We start from the raw sequence: 16,257 nt of genomic DNA, 5'->3' as shown, positions 1-16,257 counted from the left end.
GCTCCACTGACGAGCAACGATTTGGCTCTTGAGATGTCAGTTATCACCAATAAATGCATCTGATATGTTTCTCGAAATATTTTCTTATTTCATTTACTGAGATCCGTTGACGAACAACGAATGGGGTGCATTTATGACGGACAAATTCATCGGACTGGAATTCCTGAAGAAATTTATGCTGCTGCAATACACCCAATTACAGCTTCAAACCGCATGGCTGAGCGTCTAAACCAATATTTATTTTTATATTTGATCTATTGAGCTCTACCGATGAGCAACGATTTTGGCCTTGAAATGTCAGTTATCACGAACATCTGATATATTTCTAAAAATATTTGAATATTTTACCTTCTGAGTTCCGCCGACGAACAACGTCTTGAAATGTCAGTTATGACGGACAAATTCATCTGAATGGATTTATGAGAGATATTTATGCATTAAGCTTACCAATAAGGCCTAAGATCTTCACGATTTGCTAGTTTGATCATACAGTCCCAATTCCCACGGCAGAAATAAATGATCCGCCTCGGAGATTTCAACGACTGAATGCCAAGTATTGCGTATTAATCTGAACAGAGCATTCATAAAACCGGTTTATCTCTTTGTACTGAACTCGAATGAACACAGTTAAAGCCCATAACATGGAAAAGCAGACGAGGCGTGGGGGCACAAGGATTAAGAATGAAAGTTGAAGGTGCGCCGGTTAGAGACGGCTTGTTAAACGCTCTGCCATGTTCTTTGAAGCAGAAATTGGGTGTATTACAGCAGCAAACTCAATAGATGTGAGGTAGAGTCACGCCTGAAGTACATAATGATTTTCCGTCCCTCAGAGTGATAGCTATAGCGATAGCCTTTCAGGGACCAAAACAATGATCACTCGACCCATAATTTTGTGAAATACACGTTCATTCCCACCGTCCCTTTTTCTATCACTTATTCCGTGTCGTTCCATATTTACAACTGTCATCTTATTAAAATGTAGGCATGGCGTCACAATCGCTTTTAGAGGCCTTGCGTTCTGATTGGCTGAAATACGATACCAGCGAGGGTTTCAATGTCGGAAAAAGGGACCAGCTAAATGATAAAATTAGGGATTGAATTATCATCCCTGGTGCCATCCCGGAAAATGATCGCGAGGAACGGTCATTCATCCGCCATTATTGGAGTGATAGCTTGAGCTATCACTCGGAAGTGACGGACGAAATAAGTATAATAAATAACGGTTAAGGCATCAGCTTCACAAAATTAATCTGTCGGTTGTGGTACATTTCAACAGAGAATATCGACATTGACATAACGTATTGAGTAATATTTAAAAAAATGTATCGGTACTGATTGTTAAGGAATGATGAAATTAAAGCTAAGCATGATTTCACAGGTCAAATTTGACAGAAAAAGGTAATTAATCATTGTTAAAGTGTTTAAATTTTTTAGGTAGATTTATAAGGAAAAGTATGAGGACAACTTTGTCCTGTTTTCCTCCCTAACTTGGACTTGCCTCTTGTAATGCTATTTTTACTTATGCGTGTTTTCTCAAGTGTTACAAATTAATTATTTTATGTGATTTAAAATTTAATACAGAAAAATAAAAATTATAATTTATATATAACACTATGCTCATTTTTTACCTGAATTTACGCTTCTATTACAAAAAAAGAAAAGTAAAAGGTAGCACCTTGTGATTGGGTGTGTGAAAAGGAGGGCTCAAATTGTAAGCGAAATTATGATTCTGCTCCCATAAATTTTTTGCCACACTTAATGTAAAATCTGCGCTATACTGATATATAGCGGTGAAAATATGATCCTATTATATTTTTAAAACAATAAAACAGTTCTTCTTTAAAATGAAATCACAATAAGACCTACAACCTTCCATTTTAACTATTATGGCCAACTCTTTTCCATTACCTTTCCAGCTACCCAGTTATTCTTCCTAGCATGGACCGAAGCACTCTCTTCGGCATTTTCGTAAAGCGATTAAAATGCACCCAAAGCGGCGACATGTACGAGGGAGTTTTTTTTCATCCTCCGATAGCTTAGCAAAAACACCATACAAGCGGGAGGCGGTACTGCGCAGGTAGGGCAACTGCGCATCCTCCGCACTACACGCTCAAATCATTTCTGACCGTAAGTTGTCAGTTTATGGTCAGTAGCAATCTCATTAACTACACTGCCACAAATTGATTCTCTCGCCAAGTGTGCACTCCGGAGAGACAGCCAGAAAGCTCGCCGAAAGGCTTCAACATTGACATTTCTTGACCTCTATGCCGATAGAAGAGAATTTTTCTTTAATACACTGTGGCTAGAGTGTGAAACATTGCGAAACATTACGTCCATTCCCATTCAAAACAAAAGAAGAGACATGCTGACTTTTGGAAGTGTTCTGATCCATGACAACGCCCGTCATCTCAGCGCTGATGCAGCCCAACTGCTCCCTGAGCAATGTCAATGGGACATTTTCGATCACCCACCGTGCATTTCCGACCTAGTGCCGGGGGACTTCCATCTTTACGCTGAAATGAAGAAGTGGCTACGAGGGAAGTGTTTTCAGCTTGAGCTTCAGGACAAAGGCATAATTTATTGGAAGTCATTGGCGGCAGAATTTCATGAAGAAGGTATAATAAAGTTTGTCCACAGGCTCGATCAATTCCTCAATCGCCGAGGCGATTATGTGGAAAGCACACCACAAGGGTGCTCAACATTTAGCAATGAAATGATTTTTAATCAATCACTTCGTCTGCTGACCATCATGTCCCATCGGAGGTTGATAAACAAACGGCCCTCTTATAAAGCTTCCATCATGGAAGAAGACATTCTTCTACTGGACAGAGTGGGACTTCCTCCTCTTGTATACGCCCAACCTCACCCGTTCCGCCTTCATACTCGCTCTAAACCGAGTCAGAAAGAAAATATAAAAAAAAACAGGAAGAAGAGGAAGTGGAAGAAGGCGGACGCAGTCGGTTCGTTCTCTCTGGGCCGAAGACGCGGCCATAACGGTAAAAACAAGCGAAGTGCGGGACGCGCCCCTCTTGCCCTTAGGGACGGCTGGCTGACGGAAGGAGACTTCAACGCGCGGGTGTGACTGACGAAACGGGTTAACTAACCCAATATTTTTCGGGTAGGTGAAAAAAAACGCGTTCCGGTCCGACCGAATAGTTTTGGCACACATTTTGGGCGCCAAGTGACGTAACAAACAGCCCCTTCTGCTGCGCAACAACCGGAGAAGGCTCTCTATCGGAAAATGTGGAGCTCTGGACCAAGGTCACTCCGCAGCGCCGTGAAAATCGTCGGCGTGCGATTCACACGCCCAAAGTCTTGCTCGGGGAAGTGTGAATAATGACGCCTTGCAATCCATAAATATGCAACGGGCACTCGAGTGTGCATTTTTAAGCATCAGCAGCATCTTGTTTTTTCCCTGCAACATCTTGTTTTCCCCCTGCCAAACACCCCGAGAGGTGGCTCGCATGGTATTATGTAGATTTATTACACTGCTCAATACAGGGGCGCAGCTAGGAATTAAGGCTAGGGGAGATTTTAAGGCGCAAAGCACTGGGGTGTCTGTGGGTGTGAAATACACGCCAGGGTAAGCGGAAGGTGCGGGGGCCCTCCTGTAGAAAAATTTTCATATTAATGGTTCAAAATGGTGAGTTTTGCGGCCCTCTGAGGGATATTTTAATCAATATTAACACTATTCTATTAGTAATATTAATCCGATTAAGTAAAATGAATTAAATTTTGAAAATTATCTGAGCTCTGGGGTTTTGTCCCCCAACTCCCCCCCCCCCCCCTCGCTGCGCCACTGGTCCAATAGACGTATATTAAGAATTATTGACCTTGTGCTTAGAATCAAAGCCATGGATAGAACGATCGCGAATGATTTAGTCAGCACAAACCATCGGGGTTTAAAGAACTCCTATTATACTCTAAATAGGTACAAAATACAGTAAAAATCGCTTTTAATGAATTTCAGCGGGCCATCGTTCTAGTTTGTTATAAACGGGATTTCTTTGTATACATAGTAAAGGATTTTGCCCTACACAGCACAGGATTGGCGGATAATATTCCGTAAATCTGTTTTATTTAATCAAGAAATCCGTGATATTTAACCATGGTTCTACCCTTTCCTTCAAACGGCTGTAAAGTCAAGGATTTTAAGATCAACATTAAAACTAAGCATTGATGGTTATACGTAATAACAACCACTGATAAGCTAAGGAACGGTTAAGTAGCGAAGATAGCCGTAATTTCTTTATAAAAAAGGAAATAATTCCCCAAAGGATCAAAGAATAGTTCGTAATAGCGGGGATTTCGTATCATCCAAACCCGTTACATGCGGAGATATTACCACCGGCGATCATAGGAAAATCGAAGAGACCGGGTATGGTTAAATCCTGAAGCGATTGCAGGCTCGATTGAGAATAAAAAAAGGCAGTTGGAAGATTCGCCATGTGTTCCTTCGTGTGAAGCAAACCAAATTTCGTATTTCAGTGTTTTACTGCTGAACTGGGTGTTTATGAGCCCACCATTCTAGGGGAAAGTGCATATATTCGCGATTCACAGTTATTCCATTTATTGCCTTCGTAAAAATAAAAAAAAAACATCAACCGGGTCTTGTGTCTTTCAAATGGCCCTGAAATATATTCCGGCGAGGAGAACAGCTGTAAATTTGAGCGCAGGAATTCTCTTTTAAGGCTTCAACGCCACTGAAAATCGAGGTCAGGATTCACATAAAATTATAATTTTCAACTCGTCACCAATTAGTACGCAAGTATAGGCTTCTGACGTTCACCGTTCATTTTAATTCCATTAATTCGTCTAAATGTACGAGTTACCCTGCAAGCCACATTAATATCCGTGTGGCGGAGCGTGTTCTGCCGTTCAATAATAAAGAGGAAATGATCCAACAAAGTTCCGCATAGAATTCATTAAAGTCCTTTATTTTTCGGGGGCAAGACGAATTCCCATGTTCCCAGTGTCGCATTGAAAGATATCTACTCACAATTATTATAGTAATTTAAGCATAGCGCGCAGCCTCTAAGTCTCTACGAAGAAATGACAGTTTATCTTTGGAAAATTCATTGAGCTGATAGAACCTAGGTCAATGAGTTTACCGTGTAAATGTTCATTCCCGATTTCTAATGCATGAATCAAAAAAAGTACGGTGCGATGAATGAATAATTGCAGAAACTTAATGCATTTACTTTAGTAGGAATATTTGATGTAATCATGCTTATCATGATTTGATGTAAGCATGTATCATGCTTAAATTTTAATTTATGGATGTTCTACATGCCAAATAACATTTATGGTGAAATATAGATTTTATTTATCTTCATCATACGTCAATAATGCTAAGATTGGTTTGACGCAGCTCTCCATTCCGTTAGCATTTACACAGTGACTTATTTCTTCTCTTTCACATCCTTTATAACCTGTCCTGTGTAACTCATTCGGGGCCGTCCCTTGCCCTTCTTCCCTACCACCTTACCTGGAATTACTCGTAAAAATACTCCTGTATGATTATTTAAGGGCTGTGATGTAGGTATGTAATTACAACAGGCTGCATTCATCGCCTGACATTGAGAATCAAACTATAACAGATATTTAGGTTTGTAAGAATTTTACGTGATCATATCTTCAGGCCAGCACCTCAAGCTTGAAGAATCGTAACTTGAAAGGTACTCATGAAACTGCCACGATTTTTTAAAGTATACCTCTCTAACTGTAACGGTTCAGAAGTAGAAAAATTTCGGGCATGAATTCACTATGCGAAGCACTCACGTTGAAAATTTCTGATCGCTAAATTGCACCGTGAAATGGCAATTGCGACGAATATTGAAATATTTATGATCTAGTGGACGTATTTTATGCTACAATAGTTATATACAAATCCAAAATATCAATTCCGTAATAAATCGTTGCGACCTCGGGTGTGCTCCTACAATTTTCGTCGAATCCGATTGCTTTGACCTAGTTACACGATAACAGATGTATTTCGGCCACGCCGAGGAATTGCTATGATTTATTCATGATAATTTTGTTGTGTCAGCTACTCGAAGGTGCTTAAACTTCCGAGGAAATGGTGGAGAAAAACCAGGAATGATGAAGATAAAATGGATCGCCCGAGTGTTTAATGAGGAAGTGATAAGAAGAGTGGGAGAAAAGAGAAATCTTCGAAAAACTTGAGGAGAGAAGGTGAAATCCAACGTTTTTACAAATTTATCTTCCATTCTCAAGGCTCAGAACTTCACTTAGACACTTGAAGATAGAAACAACCAATTGGCAAACCACAAATGATTTAGGATACACTAATTTTGGGTCATCAAATGGATGATACTTTTATTTAAGAAATTCCAAAAGGAGTCCTGAGTCTTGAGGGTGACAAATGAATAAATTTGTCGAAACTTACAATGGAATACAAACTAGCACTGAAAAACTCCAAGGCTAATTGAAACTATTATGAATTAATGAATAAAAACCTTTGTAATTTTCACAGAAATCTTTTAATAGTACGAGGTGTTTCGACGCTGAGGCGTCATTCGCGAGTACTAAGACGCCTCAGAGGCGAAACGCTTGGTACCATTAAAAAGTTGACAGTGAAAATAACAAAGATATCTTTTATTCATTCCGCATGAATTTTCACGAATCGAAAGCCGAATCAATCGATTTGAAACTATTATGCTAACTAAGTGGTCAAAAACTGCATTCACTAATCTAAGACACGGTCTCAGGCGTTACTTTGTGGAATTGCTTCATTATAGAATAAAATAAAATAACTTTTTGTTTTACTCCACACTTTATTTTAAATATCACGACCCGAGACGATGCATTCACTAAATTCAACGCCTCGTAACGGACGTTGTTTGGAAAGCGAGATAAGTGACGGCACTAATGAAGCTTCAGGCTTCAGCTTCTCCACTCTGCAGCCTCCTTCGGAACGACATATGTTTCCGTGGACACAGCCGCAGGAAGGAGATTGACTCGCGTGCGTTAACGATGAGGAGAGCGACATATTGCAAGCGAGGGATTGAAAAGACTTTGAGAAGGGTGACCCGAATGTTTACGGGACAGCAACTGAACGACTCTCTCCCGTTCATTTATCACCTCGACTGTTAAAAATCACGTTAAAGTTCCCAGTCATCCAGACTACAGTCAAAACTATAGGGACAAGGGACCCACATTTTTTTCTCGCTAATAAAGGTTTATCACTCACCCATTTTCTCATTCACAAAGGTTCCGGAATGACCTCTCTCCCTTTTAGAGGTACACATAAGAAAGTAGGGGGGGGGGAATTCAGGAAATCCACTATTATCAACTTTAATGTATGTGATTATCTACACATTAACTTATTCACAATTTTTACTGAAAGAAATCCGTTGATATTCTCTTGATATTCTCTCGCGGCATTATTAATGTTTTTTCATTTACTTACTCTTATCGAAAATAGATGGATACCTCTTTGAAACGTCACTACAACTTCACTTTTTTATTGTTTCGTATTTAGTTGGCGACTTGGTTACAGAGAGAAAAACAAAGGATTGTTGTGGAAGAAGCCATTTTGACATGTAAGGGCTAAAGAAAGATAAAAAGTGACAAGTGATAATGAAGTTTTTCTTTCATATATTCGCTTTGATGCATTAACATGATCTCAAGCAATAATTTTGGCTAACAACTCTCATGGCAGCTTATTTCTCTGTGAAATCGGGTCGCTATCCCAGTGAGCGACGCGAGTGGCGACTTATGTAAACCCATATAAATGCGGAGTGGGTTACAGTACATCATTAGGAAAAATCGATGGCTAAATTCTAACAACACGTATCTCAAAAATACTTTTCAGGAGAACAAAAAAAACGATTATTGTTTTTTTTAATCTTTACTAGAGCTAATCTAAGATTACTTTTTTTCTTGTACACTGAAATTAAAAATCAAAAGCCCATAAAACTGAAAAAGAACCATTCATTTGCAAACACAGAGTTGTCTTTATGCTTGTATTTTATTTTTTTAATGTCATCACAGTTTCTTTAAGATACCTGTCTCAAACCGGCCAAATTTGACACACGTGTTCTTAGAACTTACAATTAGCCAACCATATGCAGAATCCTGAATCGTGATTGTCGTCGTCGGCGGCGAGTCGTGATGCTCAACTGTTATTATTTTCCTACGTCCTTGGAATAACTCTCTCGTTTCATTGTACGCTCTCCTTCTTGACCTGGCGTCCCCTTATCATTCAATTCCATCGTGGTCTCTCTTGACCACTGCCCACCCAACCGTTTCCCCAAATCTCCTCAACCATACTACAACGGAATGAAGACAAAAAGTTTTCAGTCTGCAGCGCGGAGATGAATTCAGATGATCAACTTTTGTTTCCAAAATTTTGAAGAATAGTAGTTGAAATTGCGAAGAGCACCATTGAAAAGCTAAAAATTAAATATAAGAAATGAATAATAAGAACTATCGCCTTCAAAAAAACAGATTTTCACCGCTCCCAGCCAGTTTTTCGCGAATTTTATATTCTATCCTTAATGCATTTAAATATTTACTAAATGTTAAAGAATTTTTACTCGCGGAAAGGTTACTTATGTGAAACATTGTCTAGGCAATATTAGTGAACTAGATATCAGTTATTTTTCCCCCAAGGACTCACATTATTACTACATTCCAGAGATGTTTCCTGTATTTAGCTCCAAAAATATTTAAAATACAACCGGATGAATATAAAAAGGAAAATTAATAATTATATTTTAAAGTCAAGTTAAAAAATGGCTTTTTGATAATTATGATATCAAAATTTTATTTGAAACTGTATATGAAATTGTGTTACAACATATATGTGTAAATTTTATCTGTAAAATAAGTCTGCTATGTGCTTACTGCTGTAAAAATCTGAACCATGTTTATCACTGTAAAATTTCATTCTTTTTCCAATAAATGTTTGTACGTTATTCGGTTACCTCCTCTGGGTTTCGATTTTAGGGGTAACCTAGAGCTTCCTTATTTATGTTTCGTTCTAACCATTGCATATGCTTGGGAGCATAAAAAATATTTTTATTATATTGATAAAATACCCATATTAGGAATATAAATTTTGGTTTGCAGCCATGGTTATAGCTTATTTCTCCATTAAAATTGGTCGCTTTGCCCGTCAGCGACGCCAGTGGCAAACTTTGTAAACCCATTTAAATGCGCGGTGATGGACGATAAAAAATTGAGAATCGAATTACTTGCATGTTATTGCATTTTGGATCCGAGAGGCCGAATCTAGTTTAGCATTACACTACGCCACAGTTTTTTTTAAGGATTTCATAGACGTAGGTACTATTTTTTCTATTTTACATGTCCTTATACGTGATTGTGAGAAGCGGCTCGATTTCTTTACAGTAAGTTATTCGTATACATTAAGTTATAGTTGGGACTAAAAATAGGTTAGGACTCTCTGAACTTGTATCTTATAGCCGTAAAAGACATCTTAATTGTAATAAGTAAGAGGTGCAGAGTTACTTCTTTTTGCTTGTCCACGGACATGATGATCTTGGCTCTTTAAACAAACTGAAGGAAACTTTTTCTCCCCGCATTAAAACATTTACTAAACCAAGTACATATAAACCCAAAAAATCCAGTATAGTAAACAATCTTCTTCTCTACACACTGGTTGTTCAAGGCTGCCACTATCTCCGATGAGTAATTTCCCCTTTTTCGTGTGTGTCCGTGAACATTGCTCTTTTGGGTATATTAAATGTTTTTTTATTGCATAATAAATATTATGAAATAAAAGCAACCCAAAAAGACTATTTTGAAATTTTTTCAACTTGTTTAATAAAAAATAAATAAAATAATATTTAAAATAATTTATTTAGTAAAGGCTGTTAATTCAATAAACGCCTCTTCAAAAATATATGCGGGACTGTCCACGGGCATAACGAATTATTAGTCTGTGGAAATTAAATTTGGGAAATATAATTTTTTTCTTTACTAATTTGTCACCAAGAGAAATAAAAGGGTACATAAAATCAGTTTAGTTTCGTTTTAATATTATTGTTTTTTTGGCAGCTCGCGTACTACATAATTTTATACGAATATGGGAGAATGGTCCGTATGTTTGTGTTAGCTTTCGGCACGCAGTTACGCGCTCTGATTAAAGCAAGTTTTATTGTGAGTTGAAAACCAGTGACGTTTAGCATGGATCAGAAAAAAAAACTCTCAGGCGTGAGGAATGTGAAAACTTGTGCGATTCATATCGCTCCTTAAATCAGGTTGAAAAAGCGAGAGTGTTCGCCTTAATTTCTGAAGCGAAGAATTCCTACCGACGCTACAGCTGCTGGAATAATCCGCATCCGATTGAAGGGATTTAGAATTTAGATTGAATCTTATGCGGAAATTTCTGGTAGAAAACTTTTTTCAGGGTGTTTTGAGACAGCCTAATTAATATGGTAGACACCTTCACATGGACAAGATTAGGGAAATAGACAGCAGAACCGATAGATTTAAGATGTTTTCTCCGATTTCAATAAGGGAGGATTATACTTGCGATATTTTTGCTCCAGGATGGCTTGATCCGAACTGGGTAAACCAGGTTGTGCATGATTAATTGATCATTTACTGCGTTTGTAAATACTAGCCAACTAAATGCATTTCTTGGCATGCTATAACACTTGCATGTATCAATTACTACGCTAACTTTTCGTTTTCCTACTACAAACTAGAAGTATTATTTGCATGGTATAGTTATACCAAAAGCCCAACACTACCACTAGTAGCCACGTACTACCCTCCGAACGCCAAATAATAGCCGAGGACCCGTGTGTGCTCTAATGAGTCACGAATCGCAATTTACCTTGAAAAATTATCACATAAAAGTAAGCGTAATAGATAATTTTTATTAGAGTTTCGATTTTTAAGTGTGATTTCATGAAAAAAGAGTCTAAATGCGACGGAGTTATGTAAAGTAGTTATGTAACGCTTAGTGGTATCAAACAATGGTGTTTTGCCTTTTTTTTAAGGAGTCACACATCTTTGTAGACAACAGTTTCGACGGAATTGCAGCTGGCTTCTTCAAAAAAACGATCGATACCACCTCTCTGCACTCTAACGACCAGAAGTAGTCAGCTTAAATGCCGGCGAAACTGTTTTCTACAAATCTACAAAGATGGAAACACGCGGAGTATATCCTGTAAAACTCTAGACTGAATGCAAATTTAATGCTTGTAAATCGATCTCATTTCTTCTCCTCCTTCGTGGGTTAAATTTGATGGAAACAAAATGTTCAATCGAAACAGACAACTGATAAACATCTCTTCGATATAAATAAACTTTTTACAGCCGTGCCATGATTCATATTAATTCAATTTACACATGATCTTCTGCTTAAGTTGAAAATACGGCAACAGGCTTAATTTCGTGAGATATATTTTATTCCATTTCACAAAAAGTAGAAAAACAAAATTACGATTCCACGGTAAAAAATCAATATATTAATAACTTAATCATTATTTCAGCTTATCAGCCTCATACTATAGCGACTCTAACAGCAAGCAAAACGTGATGCTAATTGTATTTACAATAGAATTGCAAATTTGTTTATTTTCCTCCTGTAAAACGTAATTAATGCCATTGAGTGCACGATTTATCTTCGGAATGCGTAATTATTAGAGGCACAGTCTCTCGTGGATGTGTTTACAGTCGACCAAGAAATTCAATTCGGGAAGTGCAATTCAAAGCCTTGACGGCGATCTCTTCCCTTCGAAATTAAGATGTGAAAGGGAGCGAAACAGACGGACTTTTCTGGACAAAAAAAGAAATATCTGCCATAACTAGTTGATTACCCATTAATGGCCGTTGTAAAAAACACTCCTAGATCTTCAAAATGAGCTCGAAATGTCAATTACGTTGATTTTTTTACACGAAATGTCATCGACAATATTAGCAGCCATGCGAAAAAATATGGGATGGTTGAAAATTTCAATGAATGGTTTTGAAGGAAATGCATAACGTAATAAACACTTTGAAATCACATTTTTTTAAATGCGTACAACATTCACATATTTCTATAGAAAATCTAATAAGTTAATGGAAAGTAGAAAATCAGTGTTGAAGCGATATAAGGTAGTTGTCTGAAAACACTTACTACCCGTCCAAGATAACTTTGCGTGGCGTAAATTTGTAGTTGAGAAATTAAGAAAATCGTATTCTAGTACATACCATCTTAAATAAGGCGTAACTCTACATGGAATAATCGTAATTTCAGAACCAAAAAAATTGCCTTTAAATGTCCTGTAGCAAGGAAGATAATATTGTAACTTGACAGTCTCATCAAATATGGACTGTCGTCTTAAATCGATTTCATCATTTAAGAACGGTCTGAGCTGCAATTGGTGGATTTTTTCATGTATTGGTGTACACCATAGCAAGGGAACTTCATTTGTTCGTATTGTAGAACGTGAAAAGCCACAAGCAATAAACTACTGATATTCGAAATTACTCGAAATTCTATTCGAAAAACTATTTGAAATTCGCTACCACGGTGGGTTGATGCACTTATCAATGACCATGGAGAGCATGCTGAACATGTCCTACGAGAAAGAGTAGCCCATGGCATGCTGGTGCAATCTGTTCTTGAATTATTCCCCGGACTCCCGCGTTAGCGACAATGAGTTGTTAAATAGAAACAAATAGTTTCTGGATCCATGCTTGTATAGCATTATGTGTTCGTCTATGTGTGAAGATATGTAAAAAGTTGGAAGAGATGAATTTAATATACCTTCACACACTACTCATGAAGGAGTCTGTCTTAAACAAGTTTCAACATTAATATCAATAATAATTTCCAGGTCTGTAAAAATATTATTTTCATTTTACCATTCATTTTTAATTAAATTTTAATGTTTTCAATCAAATCTATATGCATGAAAGAAACATTATATAATAATTCGCTATGGCTATAGAAATAATCTATCTGTATTCACTTCGAGGTTGTGCCACTTTTGTACTCTCTAATAGAGCCTTATGTTTGCATTCCGTTGCAATATGGTTGAGGAGATTTGGGGAAATGTTTGGGTGGCCAGTGGTCTAGAGAGGCCGCGATGGAATTGAATGATAAGGGGACGCCAGGTCAAGAAGGAGAGCGGAAAATGAAACGCGAGAGTTATTACAAGGACGCTGGAAAAAAAAACAGTTGAGCATCACGACTCGCCGCCGGCGACAAAAATCACGAATGGAGCAGCAAATACCAACTGTCTTTTTCCTCTCACACCCCTCCCTGTATTAACTAATATTGTACAAGACACGGTCTCAGGCGTTACTTTGTGGAATTGTTTCATCATAAAATAAAATTACTTTGTTTTATTACATAATATTGTACCCCCAAAAATTTTGTACACATTTTAGTGCGTAATTTCACAACGGGTAGGTGAAATTTTTGACTATAAATAGCTGTATAAATAGACACTTTGTTTTGAATACTCCATATAATATGTATACATATTTCCTGGATAAGAGATACATAGTTCCTGGCGTCTGCCATTACCGATTATTTTCGGCGTACCCCAAAATGGCTCGTTGCGTACCTACAAAGAGTACGCGTACCATCGGTTGAGAACCGCTGCAATAGAGGATTCCGCATTTAAATGTGTTTCACAAAAGTCTCCACTCGCGTCGCTGTCGGTAGAGCGACCCCAATTTGACGGAGGAATAAGCTATTATCAGGGGTGTTAACCAAAAGTTATGTTTTGAATGATGTGATCCATTAAGTTCGTTACTTCATTACTTTTCCTCACGATGTCAAAGTTTACTGTGCAAACTAGATGTCCCGGTGAACTTCGCATCACCCAATCTAAATACACATACAAAAATCAATTGCTGTTCGTTCTTCTCTCGCCAGACATCAGTACGGTTAGCACGTAAGGAAGTTCGTCGCACATTTGATTGAATTAGGTTGTCTTGTCCTTGGCATAGTAAATAATCTAAGAAAAGAAAGTTCTCGCGTACTTAGCGGTACATAATTTTGCTATTACAACTACATAAACAATACTGACGGTCGTTAACGGGACAGTGAGACGAAAACGGTAAAATTTCAGCATGTTTATGTTTTTTTAATGTTATTCTAAATCTCGTGAAAACAAAAATCAATAGCAAAAAAAAGAATTTGTATTTATTTTTCTCTCCAATAGTGTGTGCTCCAACTATATGTGACCATCATCACTACTTTAAATACGCAAAAGAATAAAGGTCTGCTGACACTAATAACGAACTATACCTGTATTTCTTATGAAAATGATTCAGGGCCCATTCCAGGGTCTCATGGGCCCTGTAGAATAGTATTATCACCTCTAAAACCTTCCTTGGACTTCCACAAATATTTTAAAACCAAACTTAGCCAAATCGGTCCAGCCATTCTCGAGTTTTAGTGAGAATAACTCACAGCTATCGATTTATATATTTAGAGAGATATTAAGATCAATGCATCGCTATCCATTCATCGCCTCGCTGCAGTCTATTTGAAAACAGATTGAATTGTGTCCAAAGTGACAACATAAATAAAACTTATAAAGCACGGACTGCAGCCTCCAAAATGTAGTTCCCTTGGCAACAATGCTGGTGTCAAAATTACATTGAAATCAACTCAAAATGCACTGTGTGAATGTGAAAAATTAAAATTCGCATATGACTACCACACATTTGAATTTTGCAATGGGGAATTAAGTTTGGGCTTAACATGCGCAAATTCAGTTTAAAAAAGTAACTAAGACCGATCGAACGGGGATTAAAATAACTAAAAAAATCGATTAATTTAATAAAAGACGGTATATAGTTGTAACATGCTTTCTTTTGGTTGTGTAGCGTAATTATTTCATGCTTTCTTTCATATCGCAGACACGTGCGATGTATCTCTTTGATCAAAGTGTCGGAATTTCTCCGGACTTGCATTAGTAGCACAATTTGGAGAGTGTTATCATTGGATAGAGTCGAAATCTAGTTCTCAAGCCTGAAACCGTGAAGTGTAAAGTTTTAGAGGTTTTATCTCTGGCGTGGGTAAAAAAAGTTTTTCTTCCGGCACTTCAAGGCATTTGGGAGAGAAAATAGACGCATGGATATGAGGAAATGAAGACTTGCACACATCGATGGTCAAAACAGTAGCAACGACCGTCCGCTACGCAGTGTACGCTTGAGTTAAGTGTTTCTGAATGGTATTGGACTGACCGATCAGAGAAAAGTGATATCATCAACACCATCATTGTCCTCAAGGGTTAGTAGAAGAGTAAAAGCATACAAACTAAAAAAAATCCTATTCTAGAGAAGAAAAAATGAGGAAAGGAGGGAGACAAGGATATCCTCAATCTTCCTATGATTTTTAATTCCTACATCGAGAATGGCACCAGCGGAATCAAAGAGAAGGCTCTAGGAGTAAACTCCATCACGTCAACAATCCTAAGGTTGGTTTGAGCAGCTCTCCATTCCTCTCTTCTATTCGCTAGCCTTTTCATAGAGACGTATTTTTATATCCTTTATAACCTGTATAAGACTTTTCTTTTCTCCCAATCTTCTCAGCACTTCCTCTCTAATCATTCGGTCGATTCATTTTACTTAGCAATTCCAGTATTCCAACTTATTTATTCACCAATGCAACTAACATCTTCCATGATATCGATATAAATTTTTATTTTTTTGCCTCTTTGATTGGATACGTAATGAATCGTTTCCGCTCACAACTCTAAAAAGCATTTTCTGGGTTTTTGTTAGTGACTCTTTTTCCTGGTCCCCATCGCCCTAATCTGTTCGCTTAATCGATTACGATTAAATCGCAAACTTTAGACAATTTTATCATAGATTTCAATGAGTAGAAAATTGCTTTCCCTTGAACTTTACATGACTTGATAACTCGTTAGTTTATGCCTCCCTCCTGCAATCAATATACAAGAATATGTGCTTTCCTATTTCCTTCATGAGAATTTTGGGGATCATGCTATTTTTAGCACTTACAGCTATTTTTTTTATTTGCAAAAATAGGAAAAAAATTAATTTACCACGTCCTCCTCGTCAATTTGCAGGCGTAACTTTTGAGTAAAATAATGATTAAAAACGAAGAAAGGTCAGGTCTATCCTGTATTATTTACGAGGATATATCAGAAAGATTTCATTTCTTCAAATATTCAAAGACGGTATAAAGGTGTGGGAGGCCCAATTCTTTCGACAAATTTGCTTTGCGAAAATCTACTCACTACCTGCCTGCCGCCGCCTTGCCAGCTCTCTCCGGCCTAAATTCGC

At 37.6% G+C, this 16,257-nt stretch overlaps 1 protein-coding gene across 1 annotated transcript in view; it reads right to left on the bottom strand.

Annotated features, from left to right (window-relative positions):
* The window catches only part of LOC124168988, a 153,578-nt gene that overhangs the window by 96,357 nt on the left and 40,964 nt on the right, over nt 1-16,257 (bottom strand). The window lies entirely within an intron of this gene.

The sequence above is a fragment of the Ischnura elegans genome, chromosome 12, assembly GCF_921293095.1.
Source record: "Ischnura elegans chromosome 12, ioIscEleg1.1, whole genome shotgun sequence".
In the NCBI taxonomy this organism is placed as follows: Eukaryota; Metazoa; Arthropoda; class Insecta; order Odonata; family Coenagrionidae; genus Ischnura; species Ischnura elegans.
The sequence above is the reverse complement of the archived record's forward strand: the minus strand, read 5'-3'. Positions and strand labels throughout refer to the sequence as shown.